Below are 17,783 nucleotides of genomic sequence, written 5' to 3'. Positions count from 1 at the left end.
CATGCTGGGATGTACCAATGCAGCGATTATCAACTCTCTCTCACCTGAAAACTGCTCCATAGCAGAGCCCATCTTTCCAAGCTAGTGTGTATTTCACCTAACTTTCCTCTCTATAGACTTCTGAGTATTTGCAGTCTTACTTTCTTTACTCCTCCAGTCTGTCTCCATAGTTCAATCCACTCAACATGACTACATATATATTGGTAAATAAATGAAGGTAGGGACCATTCCCTAGTCTGGAGGTCAGCAGCAGGCTCTGGTCATAGCTTTAATATATACTTCTCAAACAGGACAGCTAGCTTTAAAGAGTTCCTGACTTCTGATTTGTTGGAGAACTGCTTAGGAATCTATGAGCATGTCAGAGACTCTGCAACTGTACAGAGAAAGGGGATCCAATGTCCTGCTTGCCTTGTGGCACTGTGATGTTACTGGTATAGATGCATCCTGAAAGTCATCTCACTGACATTCATTCCAGTTAGATACCTTGAGCGGCTCACTTTGAGTTGATTTTTCTCTCTTTCCTATGTAACTTTAGGTATTTACCTAAGGTGTCCAATCACCCTATGCTCCCTCTGTAGCCAGAGAGACAGAGAGAGAACAATCCAGCTTGATGCTCTGGAGATCTACAGATGTCTGCCTCCTTCTACTAACTTATGGGGAGCTCAGAGAGACAGAGCTCCAAATGTAGACAACTCAGTTATGTCGGGTGGGATGAGCCTAGGTCTGTGCAAATAAAGATCGAGATTGTCTCTTAGGAAACTCTTAGGCTTGTTTGGTGAGGTATGAATTTGTATGGAGGCCAAGGAGGAGGCTTGCAAAGCTTGATTTCTACACCATGAGGTGGTCAGGCAGATTGACATATTTTGGCTGTTGTGCTGAGTTTGTTTCTGGGGAGTATTCTGAGACCTTATAAAATATGTGCTGATATGAAATGAAAGCTGTTGTGGTCTTGAGTTATTACTGTATGGAGGTCTGCCATCTCCATACCAACAATAGCTAGAAGAGATGCCCTTGCACAGTAAAGAGAGCAATATCTAATTAGCAGGGAATAAAACCATGGCATCAGCACATCATACAAACGTTATGGTTGCAAACTGCCAAGAAGCCTGTCATCAAATAATTTTTCTGTAACCCCCTTCTGCAGAAAACTCCTCTTTGCCTTTGGCACTAGCTGTATGATGCTGGCAGATTTTATTACTTCTGGAACAGCAGAATGGGCAGTTTGTGTCCGAGCAAACTTGTCAGCAGCCCAGATGAAGGCCGGATGTGCCCATATATCTCCTCTCTGCTTCCTAGGCTTTCATGAACTGAGTAGAACAGAAAATGAAATGTTTCACCATTCTCACTATTGGCCCCTCTCTCTCTCTTTTTTCTTTTTTTTTTTTTTTTTTTTCTTTTAGCACAGGTGATTGAGAGATCTTTTTCAATTGCTTTTGACAAACAGGTTTGTTTGTTGGGGAATAACTTGCTTTTTCTCCAGTGTCTATTCACTGGGAGAAGGGCTTTCAGTGATGCCTGCTCATTTCCCCTTCAGTGATTCTTGTTACATGGCAGGAAACCCAATTGCAGCTTTGCTGTGGATCACAGCACTTCCTCCATTACCACCCTATTTTGGCCTGAAAAAGAAAAACAAAACAAAACAAACAAACAAACAAACAAAAAAAAAAAGAAACAACAAACAAGCAACGAGAAAAAAAAACCAACAAGGAGGAAACAAAAAACAAATCACAAAAACCTTGATGTTGGTCAGTTGGCCCTGAGCTTGCCTTAACAAGAAGACAAACTTCTCATGGGATTCACAAGTTTTTGTTCAGAGGAAGCAAAAGTTTTAAGCTCTTGGGCTAAAAGGGTGAAGCACATAAACTATAAAATACAGGCATAGAAGTTACTTAAGGCAAGGGTTCTGTTTTGGCTATTGTTCAGGCTTGTTAGCTGGGGAACTTGTAATTTACCCCATGTACACCATCCCTCAAAGAAGAACCTTGGGGGCATGTTGCAACCTTCACAGACACAGACTTGAATTCCTTCTTGAAGAGGCAACTATTCAAAGTGAGCTAGCTGCAAACCTTGTTATTGTAGTTATACTTAGACGTTTTATCACTGTTCTTGGAGTGTCCTAACACATCTCAAATATCCTTCCCATCTGCCTCTTATTTTCTACTAATGAAGAGGAACTACTTTGTACTATAGCCTTGTTTGTAAGTATTCAGCTTCCATAGGAGTGCTAACCAAATTGCTTTAGGCTTATTTGAGAACAGATTTGGAACAAATGAGGAATCCTTATAAGAAAACTTTTCAATCCTCTTTCTTTGAGGTAACCAACCAAATCGTAGTAATTATATTTACTTCTGTTTTCTATCTTGTACCATAAAAATTGGTTTTAGATTGCTAGAAATATACAGAGTGCAAATGTAAAGTGCTAATGTGTTATGTAAAAATCTGTAGTTCTTTCCTCCCCTGTTCTTAGGAGTTGGGTTTACAAGTGGAAGTAGTAAATGGAGTGCACCTCTCCTGAAAGATTTTTCTGAACTTTAAATATTATTCTTTCTCTGCAAACATCCATTTTGGTTTACATGACTTTTCTGCCACCCCCAAAATTTCAAAGGCTGGACAAAACTTTGTTATTCCTACACTGCAGGAGGAATTCTCTAGACATACGTCTTGGAGTCTTACAAAGAGAGGTTTTCACTGATGCTGACAAGGCTTGTTGTCAATGTAAAAGAGTACCCTGAAAATTTCTTCCTCAGTTTCTGCATTCTGCCTGTTCAGAGTTAAGGGCTTCATGGTGCCTCCTACCCAGGAGGTCATGGTTCCCACTGGGAGATGGAAGATATTGGGTGATTTCCCTTCTCAAAAGCAGTGGCAGACGGATTTGTATTCTCCTTTCTTCTAAAGTGTGTTTTTCTTACCAAGGCACACTGTGTAACCACATAGCCTTATAATCATAGAATCATTAGGGTTGGAAAAGACCTCCAAGACCATCTGATCCAACCACTACCCTACTACCAATATCACCCACTAAAACAGGTCCCTAAGCACCAAGTCCAATGTGATGTTGCCGTTACTAGTAACCATCCACAGGCTTTGTACTGTTTGCCAGACCTCAGAATTGGTCAGTATTAACGTCTGAACATTTCTTAACCTGCCTCCAGCTGTTTTTTTTGCCTGATTTAGCTGTAACATCAGTTTCTCTGATTGACCAGCAAACTAGGGCTAATTTGATTTAATTTTATTCATCTTTGCATGGCACAACCATGATTTTATATATAAAACAGTACACAGATAACAATAAAAAGCAGTTATTTGTTCCTAAATTAGGTATCTATGACTTCAGCATAGTGATGCAGGGTAGAGAAACTGATGCTTGGTAAGACAGAAGAGACTTCGAGAAGATGAAGACATGGAATGTAGAGTGGAGGTGTACTGTCACAGGTTGATATGAGATGGGATACAGACTTGGCATTAGAGACCCCTCAGCAATAAAGAGCTCACCCATGGACAGTAAAAGAAATGCAGACCTGGACTAGATAGAACTTGTGGGGGTAACAAAGAAAATAAAGAAATACTATCTATTTTACAAAAGGGCACCATATATAGTAAATTTGGGTGAAATATGGAGCTGCAGACCACTGAAGAGAGTGCAAAGGTGTAAACTGTGTTAGCAAAGACATAAAAATGAGTACAAGAGGACCTGAGAGGGAGGAAGAAGAAATGAATATGAACATCACATTCCTCTTAGTGAAGGCCTCCAGATATTCACATCTCACTGTAACATCTTGACCACCAGCATGAGACTGAAATCTCTGACTTTAGGACCCAGAGAAGCAGGGGAAGGGTCAGCACAACACCAGGAAAGGTGTAGGAACAAACAAGTGTGTGTACAAATACTTAAGCAGCATCATTGTTATTATTGAACCTCTTCTGCATAGCTTTGTTTCTTCCATTTCCGTAATAATTACACCTGGACTAGTAATGATTCTTTAATGAGACTGTTAAGATTTAATTAGTGTAATTGTTCTTAGTTTTATATAAAAAATGTGCTTTCTTTTCGGCCATTAACAAGACTTTGCATGTAATGGGCATGTTTTTTCATCCCTTCACTTTCTTTGTATACTATCAGAGCAGCTAAGGAAAGGATTCATTCATTCAACAAATGTTATCAAGAAGATAAAATCTCTCAGTCACCTTCCCTTAAAGAAAACACTCGGAAGTTATATGAATTGTCCCTTGGCAGTGTCTGTACTCTGTTTGTCCTCCCTTTAGCTTCGGGGATGGCTCTGGGTCTAGTTTAGGGTAGGTGCCTGTAAATGATAAACCAAGTGAGATAAGACAAAATGGGAACAAAGAGAACGATTGCCTTGTTTTGTGATTATGTTACTCAGCTGGGACTGAATCCAGTGACATCTCAGTTGAATTCAACAGACATTGTCAGGGCAGACTAGTTGTGTCTACATAGGCACTTTCTCACCCCCAGTTCTCCTGTTGCCTGGTGATTTGGATATTGTGATGGAAGTGGATACTGGTGCTGTTGGGAAACAAACTCTGGATCTGGTAGAGCAAACGCCAGTGCTCTTTCCATTGATCTCTTGGCAGGAAGAGGATCATTTATCAACCATTTGCTTCATCATTTGCTAGTAGTTTTTTTGTTTGTTTGTTTGCTTAGTTTTGTTTTGCTTTCAAGGATCTAAAAATGTGCTTTTATTCTAGCTGAATTAAATATTTTATGAAAAAGTATATATATATATATATTTTTTTTTCACCAGGATTTTGTCAAGAAATGGATGGAGAACTAGATGTAAGTCTTTCAGATTGATACTCCCCATCTTAAACCAGAATTTTACAAATCTATCAAGAAATTCTCATATAAAAAATCCTTCAGATGATTTAGAGGACTCTAAAAAGAACCTTGCCATTTCTGTAATGCCTTAGTAAACACTGACTTTCACATGAATTTTAGAGATCTTAATATATGTGGTCCTAGACTGACATCTTGAAAGCTTAGCTTGTTCACATTCACTTTTCAGCCCATAATTAATTTAAAAGGGAAACAACCAGCCTGATGCTCCTTCAGCTCCAACTCCCAGATGTTTTCTCTGCAAGATTGTGCATGGTAAACCCTAGTATTTCTCATTTGCTTTTCAAAGACACCAAGTCTAAGTTACGCACCTGGGCTTCCTCTTGAGACAAAACAAATGATTAATTGAATCTTAAAATAGGTGGATGGATAGTCCTGTGGGGACACCCACCCCACATCACAAACTATTGAAAATTAGACTTCTAGACTCCCTCAAACTGATAACTTTTGGTGCAATAATATGGAGATTTTGGGCACTCACTACATTAAAAAAGCAATTGAAAATGAATGTAGATTTCCTAACTGACTGACATCAAAGTCATTTTTCCGTCTATGTCAAGGGCATTTTTGAAAATCCCTCTATAAGCCTGTCTGCATGTGTAAACATCTAACCATTTTTCACTTTTACCTTTGAAAATTTTGTAATTTGATTTATACTCAACCTCACAAATATCACCCTACCAGTTTTCCTGAGAACTATTTAAAACTGAAGGCTGTAAAAGTACTGACAAACTATATACTGAGAAAGATGAGTGCACCAAGCTATAGTCCATTTTTTAATATTTATACATCTTTCCAATTGCTGAGTTCTTTCCTGAAAACTTATAATTCAGTGCAGGTTTCATGCAATGAAATATGATTAGGGGTCCATACTGAAAAGTTCACCATGATAGAGGCAAAAGAAAAAGTTCAACACTGTAGACATTTACATTATTACATCTTAAGCAGAAAAGGATTAAGAATGAAGCCTTGGGTTTTCACAAATACTAGCCAATAATTTTTTATTAAATCTTAATTGGACTTTTGGACCTTTATAAACAATTTTACTGAGTGCTCCGCTTTTAACTTTAAAAGGACCTTTGAGTTTAATGTTTCTCTAACTCAGAAAACCTGCTGTATCTCTCTTTTACATCAGTGTAGCTTAACTGTGTTTAAGCCAATGGCATTCTGAATTCCAGTGTAAGTACTGGGGAAAGAAGGCTGACAGTATCAATGTGGAATGTGATTAACTGAGAAATATCGACCATGATAGACACCGCTGTGGAACTGATTCAGAGGAACCCATCAAGAATGTGAGTAATTTCTCATGGTGGCAATACTTCTGTCACAAATTCTGGCATATATGCTTTCTATCATGTTTGCCAAGGTAGGACAATTACTGCAGAATGCCAATTAATTATGACATTTTCCTAGAAAATGTACCACACATCAAACAGAGGCATTTGCCACATACAAGACGTAAAAAGCACATTAAGAGGGACTAAGGATCTCTTATTTATCGCAAAATGAAAATAAATACAAAAATCACTAAAATCACTTTATGTTCCCTTTTCACATTAAACTTTATGTTTCTACAACTAAAGGAAAATCATCCATGTGTAATTACCTGAAACAAGTATTATTTCCAATTTTTTTTTTTACATAAACTCTATGTTGCCATAATATCTTCAAGAGGTAAGGAAGCCAAACTGCTCGCTATTCCACCTAGCTTGCCATCTACAAATTGTATATAGGCACAGTCTAGTCTGTGTTGTAAATCATGAATTAGAATACTGCCCACAGAGCAATTCTTCTGGGGCCTTTCCTCAAATGTCCTCTCTCCTTTATTTTCGAACCAGCTGTTTGCCCAACCCACCAAATACAACATTCTAACCTACGCCATATCCTCTTAGTTTACTTAAGTGAATGTTGTTTGGAAAGGTGTGGAGAACCTTACAAAGTCAATGCATATTGCCTGTACCGCTTTCTCTTTTTAGTTACTGCATCAAGAAAGGATATCAGATTGGTTGGATGTGACCTGTTCTTGACAAATACGTTAGCTGTTTCTTATCACCTCATTATCCTGCTAGTGTTTGCAAAGTGATTGCTCAGCTATCTTTTCCTCTATCTTTGTGACTTTCACTGTTAGCTTGCCTGGTCTTAACTTTTTGGATCCTCTTTTTTTTTTTTTCTCTCTTTTTTTTTTTTCTGCTATTCAAGTGTAAGTATTATGTCTGCCCTTCTTCCATCCTCTGGTGCCTGTCCTAGCCTGCACAAGTTTTGAGGGAGTAATTGCTAAATATTACAAGATCGTTTCAGATAGTTCCTTGAACTTTTGCAGAATAAGCCTTATCAGTCTCTGCTGGCTTGGAGATATTTATCTTACTTGACAGTATATGGTTATCCAAAATCACTATGGGCTTAATTCAGTTGTCTAAATGTTGGTGTCCACTGCTACAGTATCCAAGATATACAAAAATAAATGACAGGATTTATACCCCTAGAAAATTGAATAGGGTCTTGAAAGAGGAATTTGTTGATTCTGACACCCACAGGAAGAGAAGGGATTCAGATCCAAATTCAGGTACCTAAATATAGGTATAATTGTAGGTATGAACCTGTGAAGAAAGTATTAATAAACTCCTCATGGTCAGTGGAAACCTTAACCTCCTCATAGTCAGTGAAATTTAGAAAAACATTCAGCACATCCTGAAGCAGACAACTGTGCCTGATCAGCTGAAAAGCTCTAGTAACTATGCTTTCTTTACTAGTGATGAAATCTGGTTGCTGAACATAAAAGTCCATTGATGTTTCAGATATATTTGTGTATCTTTTTTTTATTGTAATATAATTCCTCTTTAGGTGAAGCTTATTTTTTTTTCAATACCAGTTGAACTTACGATGATGTTAGGGAAAGCCTGTTGGTAATCATCCAGGTTTCGTTTGCCGTTCTCCAGGAAACCAAGTTGGCTTTTACTCACTCTGGCGCACTTATTGAAAGCCTGTATTTTTGTAATGGTCTAGATATTTTGTTAGCGTTATGGTTGGTGAAATTCTTATTCCACCTATTCCCACTGAGATCAGTGTGATTTGCCAGGATATACCCAAAGTCATACTGGGCTACTTACTACTCATCTACAAATACACAATTTTATGGAACTCCAGATTTATCCTCTTATCGACTTAAACGATAAGCTGTAATTTTAGCTATACATTGTTGTGATTGCTTTGTGTCATTACATACAGTGATCAGAAAGAAACTGTGTAGTCATTTTCTCTTCTTTTGATCTGCTCTGACTTGCCAGTGATCAGTTTAATGTCCATTTCCCATAGATTGTATCTTTTATAGTCATATATTCTTAAGTTACCCAGCAAATATTCCCCTTTATCAGAACTAGCTGTCATTCATTTTCACTATATTATCACTTTCTGTCCTAGCTTCTAAATCTTTTATATTTTATTGAAAATAGAGAGAAGATAACTAGTAAAGGGATCCATCATGCATTGAGTTATGTTTTGTGCCACTGTCTCTGCTAAAGTGTGGTCCAGATACTGAAGCTTAAATTCTTTAAGCTGTGTTATAAATTACAATGGGTACCTCTATATTAGTAGATTAAACAATGCTCTGGAATGAACACGGCAAATTTATTTGTAGTATTTCTGATTGTCGGAGATGTCCCTGGCACAGGTTTGGCTGGGGTCAAGTAGCATTCTCACAGATAGCTCCCAGGGACAGTTTAGGATGTATCGTGGGCCAGGAAACATTCCCAGTCAGCAATTTGGATATGGCTGCCCTATGTTGAAGGCTAAGAGAATTAAAACATATGGATATTGTCAGTTACTACCAGCAGGCTTCCATGCCAAAGAACAAACAGTGGCACAGTTTTGGTAACTAGCATGGGTACAGATATTGCTTCCAGTGCTTATTAGGTGCATAAATGTGTACAAGAATGGGAACCTAAGCTACAAATTATGTTTCTTCTTTGTTACATATAGTTTCTACATAGAATAAAACAGACCCTATTTTCTTCCTTGGTCTTTCACACATCTACAAAACATCTGGAGTGCAGTTCATCTTGACAAACTTAACTCTGAGCTAGCTGTTTAGATACTCTTTTTATTCCATCAGAGAATAGTTGTTTTAAGGGCACAGTTCATTTCAGTCTAGGAGAGCTTCTAAAACAAGACAGATGAATTATGACCTAACAGTGCATATTTCATCCCACACATTGCAAAGGGAATCTATGATGAGTAGCTCAGGGAACCAGTTCAGACTTCTATACTGTGCATGGCTAACATTATGAGAGATGAAGCACACCCTTTATTTCTTTCATCTCACTAAAGGTGTGAGTTTCAGGGTTTTGATTTTGCCTTCTAATTTTATTTATATATTTATATTACCAAACTTTTACTGCTCTGCAAGGCTTAGTGGACATCAGAGTACAGAAAACAAGGGACATAAACCTATTTAAACAAGTTCCGGATCAGTCTGTTGTCTTTCTGTTTTTTGTGATAATAAATGTTTTATTCTCTGTAATTCCTTCTTAGTCTGTTTCTTTCTTTTTCCTTTTCTCTCTCTCTTTTTTTTTTTTAAGTTCTTTATTTAGTTACTTTATTTCTTCCCTGTTTGTCTAGTTTACACTTTGCATAAGAATAATGATCATTGTACATCTTATCTGTTCTCCTTCAGGGTTTTCACTCTAACTTTTTACTGTCTGAATAATTTTATGTTTCAGAGTGTGCCTAAAATATCTAAACACTTTCCAAATTATCCTTTTCTGTAGAAGACGACCTAAGAGCAAAAACATGCTAATAAACTTCTCCTTGGTTTGGTAAATTCAATCACATATCAATAAACACTCACTCTCAATTCACTCCTTGCCTTTAAGCTCCTGAATATTTCTTGCTTATTAGTCAACAGAAACTCCCAAACTGTCTCAATTCAATTGCTTGTTCAGACTTTTAGAATGAATAATTAGCACAGTTCAGTAATTCCATGTTATTTTTCTTTCCATAATGGATTGGTAAATGTGTCTTATGAATAAAAAAGCTTCTGATCTTTCTTAAATCCTCAATGGTGCTCAGGAAGTTAATCCTGACTGATATCAATGGGATAAGATATCCAAATACCTTTGAAGTTCTGGGTTCTTTTCACATTGAATTATCTCTCCTGCACTGAGTGTCATTTCCTCTCTTACTTGAAGTCCTAGAAAAGTTTTTCTTTTATTCCTGTGTTTTGCTTGCAAGTTACTGGGTGGGTAAATAATAAACAGCTTTGCAAGCTTAGACAAGGTCCCTTGGAATTTAAAACACGAGTAAAATTTTCTGTAAAGAGACTGCTGTTTTCTGCAACAGATGAAATTGTCAGGTATCTTTTAAAATATCAGGTTTCACGCAAATCTCATCTACTACCTGATTTCACTTCCTTCGGTTCACTTTCCCACTTCTTCCTCTTTTTCTCCTCCCTTCTTGGCTGTGAATCACATCCAGTGTCAGGAAATAGTCTCTATGGTTGTTCCCATATAGATATCATGGCATAACAATGAAATCCTGTGCAACTCCTGCACAGGGTACCAGAACCAATCTCTACTCTGACATTATAGCAGAAACTATGTGTGGAGTCCACTCCACGTCAGGTGGAACTTTCCAACTTCTACATCATATATTTCAATATTTACTGGATTGGCATCAAGAAACTTGGATTGTTTTCAATCCCAAATTCAGAACACGACTGAATTGCTTCTACTCTCTGGCCCTGAAGAAAGGTCAAGGGGGTGGATTTTGTGGCCATCAAAAGTCACTCATTGAAACAAGGGTCTTCTTCCTGGAATATCCCACTTGGAGGGTTAGCTTCTTATCAGGTCTGCCAGGACTGATCCAACTATTGAGAGGGATTTACATAATCTCCATGAATAAATTTAATACTTAGAAAGAGGGAGACGAATATATGACAATGACTCTAGGAAACTGCAAGTGCAGAAATAGATCAAGCAAGTATATAGTAAGTTACTAAAGACAACAGTGACAATTAAGTAGGTAATGCAGGTAAGTGTAGTTGTTTTGTCATGCTCTGTTTTGTGCCATATTAAAAAACTGGGAAGGCAAGAGTTATTTCTTCTGTTTCCAGAAATCTGGAATTATCCAAAGGCTCATTGGTTTATGGGGACTAGCTGAACATATTTGGATGTCACTCTCAAGAGCACTAGCAGATACCATGTTTCATGAATGATATTTCTTTGTCCTTTCCATTCACAGCTAGTGTTCCCACCACTACTTGCTTTTTTCTACTGTTGCAGCTTTTCAAAACCGATGGGATTGCAGGGAACATGAATACATTTGGCCTACTGTTTCCTCAGTAGCCAATAAAAAATTGTTCTTTGCATAATTAATGTTCTTACTGCAATATGTTCTTAGGGAAAAAAAAGGATAAGAATAAGCTCTTAGTGCAAGAAGTTCTTTGTACAATATAACAATCTCCCAAGGTGACAGTTTATTTTTAAGTATTGTATAACATATAACAAAAACAGCCTCTATGTTAACTGAAATGTCTGGAAGTCAAGTTTTCCAATCAATGTTCAGCGAGTATTTTCTGTGAGGTCAGCTATAATTGACAGAGACTTGTACACAACAGGAAGAACAAAAAGAATAAAAATAAATGGAAGAGTTTAATTTAGAAAAGTCAGGCTTTGTTTGATTTGTAACCATTGAAAGGAAGAGATGAAAGAATGTTGTTTTTTTCTCCTTCCTATCTTTCCAAAGATGAGATAAGAGATATCAAAGAATTTTTTTTTTTTTTACTTCTTTTGTAAGCATTTGCTTTGCTCTAATCCTGTAGCTCAGCTTGAGCTTAGAGAAAAAATTAAAGCTTCTCCTACTGTCAGTGTGCTTCAAAATAAGTTAAAATCATAAAAGGTCACAAATTTACTAGAGGGGTTGGAACTTGAGAGAGGGAGGGGTGACAAAGGATGCCCTACCAACATCGAGGTACAACCTGCTGTATGTATTGTGTCACGTAAGACAAGCAAAGCTTTGCTTTTGCCTTTTCCCAGTCTATTGGATCAGATTGCCAACATTTTTGTAAAAAAAGGGAAATATAAGCCCTAAATAATTTATTTTTCAAAGTCAGCAAAATATATTGTAAGATTTCATAAAAATGGGTCTGGAAAACACTTTTTGTGTTTAAGCATCTTCGTATTTTACTGTGTGTTTCTCTAGCAAAACAGATCTAAGTGTACTGGATGAGAAGGTATAATATAAAAACTAGATCAGGATATCACTCATAACAATTCATTTTTTCTGTCTGATGAGGTTACATTGGTGCATAGAGAAGTGTTCTACATTCAGGAAAAGCTCAATTTACCATGACATATCATTTTTAACAATGGACCATTAACTTTGAAAAGCCATTTGGCAATAAATATATTTTACTAAAATATTGTCCAGAGACATCCATCAGGATTAGAAATGCAATAGCGTATATCCCTTATAACCTGAAGAATATAATGTGTGTTATCTGAAGTGTTTCAAATGCAGGGGAAGGAAGAAGTTGACTTCTATGACATTGATCTAAACAAAAATCTAATTGCAAAAATAGCCAAGAGTATTCAGCTAGAGTGTTATGGTAGTGGAATCAGTAGTGATATCAGAAATGTGAAGGTGTAGAGAACAAAAAAAGCCTGAAGCATGAAGAAATAGCAGCCCACGTTCTTTTCTTATGCAAGATATCTAAAGAGATTTAGGTGAACACAGTAGATATATTTCCACAAAATACACCCACAGCTAATCTCATTCAGAATGAGATTGCACAGTATTTTTAAGTAACTGTGTCTATAAAGAAGAAAAGAACAGTTCAGAGTATCAGAGTCAGTGAGAAAATAAAGTTATTTTCTATCAGTGAACTCATTTTTGGTTAAAATTTTCAATTGATATCTTAATTTTTGTACTGTTTCCAGTTTCAGGTAACTGGAACTTGTAACCAGTTTCAGTTAACTGGAAACTACTAGGTGACTAGCAGTCAAAATGTGCTGCTTTTTTACCTAAAAACAAGTGTTTGCTGGAAAGCATAGTCAGTGGTTTTCTTTTATTTTTGTCAAGCAAGCATTTCCCTGGGGGCAAGGTGTGGAGATAGGGGGGCAGGGGGTGGAGAAGGAGCCTGTGTTTTTTATTTAGAAATTCTTTAGCTGAGAATGATCTTAACAAGTCTTTTTGTGATTAGCTGTGCTTTAGAAAGAAAAAGCATGGAAATATAAATGCAAATCCCCACAACATGCTTGCATAAATCCCATAATAATGCATGACTTTATGTCACGCATTTTTCACCTACAGCCTTGTGGTCTAAGAGCAATCTAGAAGCATCTGCAAATGGAGATGCCTCTGCTTCAGTAATGGATCATAGTCTGTAGCCAAGGTGACACTACGGACACCAAGGGTGGTTGGAAGTCATTGGAGTCCAAAATGGTCACCCCTGCTCCCTCTGTGCTCACAGGAGAGAGAAAGTAGACCCTCTAGGTACCTAAGATAGATGTCTCTCTCTCTCTACTGAGAAATACTAAGAAATGATTTGATGATCATAGAATCATTAGGGTTGGAAAAGACCTCCAAGATCATCTGGTCCAACCATCACCCTACCACCAATGTCACCCACTAAACCATGACCATGTCCAACCTTTCTTTGAACACCCCCAGGGACGGTGACTCCACCACCTCCCTGGACAACTCATTCCAGGGCCTGACTACTGTTTCTGAGAAGAAATGTCTCCTAATTTCCAATCATAATCACGTCCTACTTATTTTAAAAATAATATCCAAATACTACATTATGCTATACTATATGCAGGATACAAAGAGAATATTTCTCTGAAATTCCCCATGCTCTTTCCTGTAATGACTGGTCATCTTAAAGAGATTAATCTGTGAGAAGGATCCAAAACATAATGGTACTGTAACTTAAGCTATCCAGGAATTTTTTTTTTTTCTGACTAGAAAGAGAGGTCAAAACAATTCTAAATCCAGAGCCACAAAACAAGCCTGCATAATAAACACTAAGGGTGTTTTAAAACATCACTACCATTTTAAGTTTCACATTCTTATTGCACGTGAAGTGTAACATTATCTAAATATGCTGTGCATCATTAAATGTGAACATCATTCTAGATTCTAAGCTGTCATTCAGGAAAACATCTCATTCAGGAAAATACTTAAGCATGTGCTTAAGTGATTGAATTAAACACATGTTTAAAGCTGAGCATGAACAGAGATCGAGTTACGTTTGTACTTAAATACTTCTCTGAATTTTCATCTTAATTATACTGTCATAAAGGCAAACGCATCTGCTAAAATTTCTTAAATTACTTTGGAATCATTCCTGTATGAATAAACTCCATAGGTACAGCTTCATTTTTTATTTTTTTTTTTTTACAGCTTCAATTTTTTTTCCTCCGTCTAGTCATCTGAGAAGTTACACTAAAAATTAGGTTGCCTTGATGGAAGTCAGGATAGAGGTGATTATTTATTTATTTAGGTTGGCCACAGCCCTTAGAAAATATAAATATACTCTAAGTAATTCTCTACAGAATTCTTCAAGCATGTTAATGGTGGAAACCAAATGTAAAACATTTATGAGAAACATCCTAGAGAACAGCAAATGATTTTCAATCACATTTAAGTTGGTTGGGGTTTGATTTGTTTTAAAGACCCCTGAGAATAAAAAGATCACTATATAGGTTGGTTATTGAGAAATATATATATATATATGTATATATATTTTAAAAACAGATTCAATTTAGTTTGCTTATGAAATGCTTATTACATTCCCTGTTCTTCTTCTGAGCCCACAGGGATTTTTCAACCTCGTTAAAGTGTGCCATCTGCTAGAGACATCCGTTATAAAATTACAACAACTTAAATTTATGCACTTTTTTTTTTTAGAGAAACATCAATACCTTGACGTTTAAAGAAAGTATTATACAATTTATACATATACAAGATAGTTTCCCTTGTGAGGAGGACTAGGATCATGTGATTACTCCCAACACATTTTCCAGTCCCAAAAAGTGATCTTTTTGCTTGACCCCTCAAAGCATCCAGTACTGGCATTTTCAGAAACATGGCTTTTACAGGATCACAGATGTGTCATGGTATATTTTATTCTGTTTCATTTTTATGGTCTTCCAGGAGAGGAAAATAGTACCATATTCACTACAGAGGGTTAGAGAACTTAATCCTGCAATTAACTGGAAGTATTCCTGTTCATGTCATTCAAATAGTTAATCCATAGATATATTCCTTTTGGCACAGACTGGCAACAAAGAAATAGATTGAAGTGCTAAATCATGGAACATTCCCTAGTGCTGGTGAATGATGCTGGATGCAATTATCACAGAAGTCTACTGGAAAGTTTAGATGAGATTTTGCTCTCATATTTTAGCCTCCCAGGCTCCAGCTTCATTGCTCACAGTTGTACATATGATTCAGTAATTCAAAAATAGAACAAATAAAGTTTTGGAGACACTGAAGAATGAGAGATCACTCAGTTTACTACATGTGACGGTAGCTCTGTCTCATTGTAAAGGAAATATCCCTTCTCAACCTGTTTTCTCTTCACTTGCCTCTCAAAAATGAGATCAGTGAAACTCCACAGTATTCTCATGGACAGCAGAAATCAAGAGAAAAATTTTGCATGAAAATGACAACCTACTAACAAAAAAGAACAAAAGATCTAAGTACGCATCTTCGTGTATCACTGTGTAAATAGTGATGAAGAAACAAAAGATGTAATGCTGAAAAATAGCAGGTCAAGCAGACATTACATGGTTTCAAAGAAAGGCTCATCCAGTTTAGGACATCAATATCCTAATACAAGGGGAGTGTACAATCTTTATTCATATAACTTCTTTGGAATACGGCATTCAAGTTTAGATGTTGTCACCTGGCTTCATCCTGCCTAATTTTAGGAAACTAAGAGATACCTACACTAGCAGTCAGTTATGCCAGGATTCCTTAGGATTACTGGAAAGAGGAAAGTTATAGAGATCAGAAACAACTGCTGGAGATCCCTTTTTCCCTTTGGCTATAGACAGTGCCTTGAGCAAGCAAGCTTCTCAGCCAAGTGCCTGGAATTAGGAGAGAGCAGGGTAAGCCTCAGGGTGCATCAGAGGAAGATGTCAAAAAAAATGATATTATAGCTTCCAGGAAAATAATCGTGTGGGTTGAAGAAAGGGATCTAATTCAGAAGCAGTTCCTGACAATATTCTGTCTTTAAAACCCAGTCAAGGAGGAAGTTTCTATATCATAACTTGAGAATAACAAAGCATGAGGCAAAGGGAATGCAATAGTAAATATCAGAAGAGTATGTACACCATGGAAAGAGTAATATCTGGTCACACCAACTTAACCCTGGTGAATTAACCGCTCATTTTTGACCCCTGTGTTCCTATGAAGTATTTCCTTTAAGAAATGCATTTTGTTGTTGTTGCTGTTTTGCTTATGTGTTTTGTTTTGTCTTCCCCTTGAAGAGCCAAGTTTCCTCTGGTCTGTCATTAATTACATTACAGTTCACAGGAACTGTATCTACTGCCAAGGGATTCCCTCTACTCCTACACCCTCTTCACGAGTGTTTTTATTCCCCATGATCATACCCATTCCCAATATTCTCTATTGTCTGTTTAAATTCTGTCTGACCCAATACAGTGGACTTGGGGAATAAGACTGCAGCCTACATTTTTCAGAAGTTTCACTCACTTTGGGGGTACCACCTTCAAACAGCTCCATCTGTGATTTTCACAAGGGTCATTAACCTAGGGCAGACAACAAATTCAGTGGAGTTAAGTTAACAGCACAAGGAAAATGAGGGTATATTGCCTGGCGTTCTTTCTCTTGCTTTATTCAATTGGCTGAAGAACCACAAGGATTTCTATTTTTGGTCCTAGGAGTGGGTTCCACCAGACAATCACAATGGTCTCTTTTATCATTCTGCCCTACAAAGAATTTTAATTGGAAAGTTCCAGTGTCAGCTGCTTTTCCTCATGCAGAAAGTATCTCTTAGCACAGACACCAAAGCAATGTGGCATAAAACATTCACAAAACCCCCAATCCTCAGCAAATCTGAAACGGTCCTCTCCCACCTCTTGGGAATGGAATGTACACCATCATTGCATCAGGTAATGAGGTAATTCAACCAAATCTGCCCAGGCTGTGAAATTCACTTGGTTTTATCAACCCAGAGCACATGGTACTACTTTGTTACACCTCAGATTCAGCTAAATATATATATATATATATATATTTTAAAAATTGCTCTCACTAATCGGAAAAGACACTTTAATTCTGTCCTCAGAAATACAAACACATATTTATATACTTACTTCTATTTTAAGATAGTTTTTCCCAACTCATTGGATAGAACAACTAAATGCCAGCCTGATTAGGAACTTTGAATTTTATATCTAGTTGCACTAGATAATATCAACAAAAGGTGCTCTATCCCCCTGATCATTCCTGTGGCCCTCCTCCGGACCTGCTCCAGGAGAGGAGAGGATCTAAGGGATGAACTACTGTTTGTGTTTTTTCCCATGCACCTGCTTATTGAAAGAAAGTCTCTTAAATCACCAGGTGATTCAGAGGAATCACAAGATTCCTTATTAAATTCTGGAACTGACATTTTTTCTTCTACCTGTGTTTTGTGTATAACTTTCCAGCACTATGGTATAAAACAGTACCCACCAAAACTTGGTAGCAAGGTCACCCCAATTCCAACATGGAAATAGTGCTGGTATATGAGCTTGTGCCCATGAGCCTGTGCTGTGTGAAGCAATGAGCTCCATCAGCACATCACCCAGGACTAAAAATAATGCTTAGGAAAAAATACTGGGTAAAACACCAGAACTCAATTCATTGTCAGCTTCATCAGGCTGCAACTGATTTATGCTAGCTCTGCCACACATTTGTGTGG

The 17,783-nt window shown here is 37.2% G+C and overlaps 1 protein-coding gene across 2 annotated transcripts in view; it reads right to left on the bottom strand.

Annotated features, from left to right (window-relative positions):
• The window catches only part of PTCHD4 (patched domain containing 4), a 91,311-nt gene that overhangs the window by 21,841 nt on the left and 51,687 nt on the right, over positions 1-17,783 (bottom strand). The gene's annotated exons all lie outside the window — the stretch shown is intronic.

Source organism: Anser cygnoides, chromosome 3 (genome assembly GCF_040182565.1).
Source record: "Anser cygnoides isolate HZ-2024a breed goose chromosome 3, Taihu_goose_T2T_genome, whole genome shotgun sequence".
Taxonomy (NCBI): domain Eukaryota; kingdom Metazoa; phylum Chordata; class Aves; order Anseriformes; family Anatidae; genus Anser; species Anser cygnoides.
This window is presented reverse-complemented; position numbering and strand designations above follow the sequence as displayed.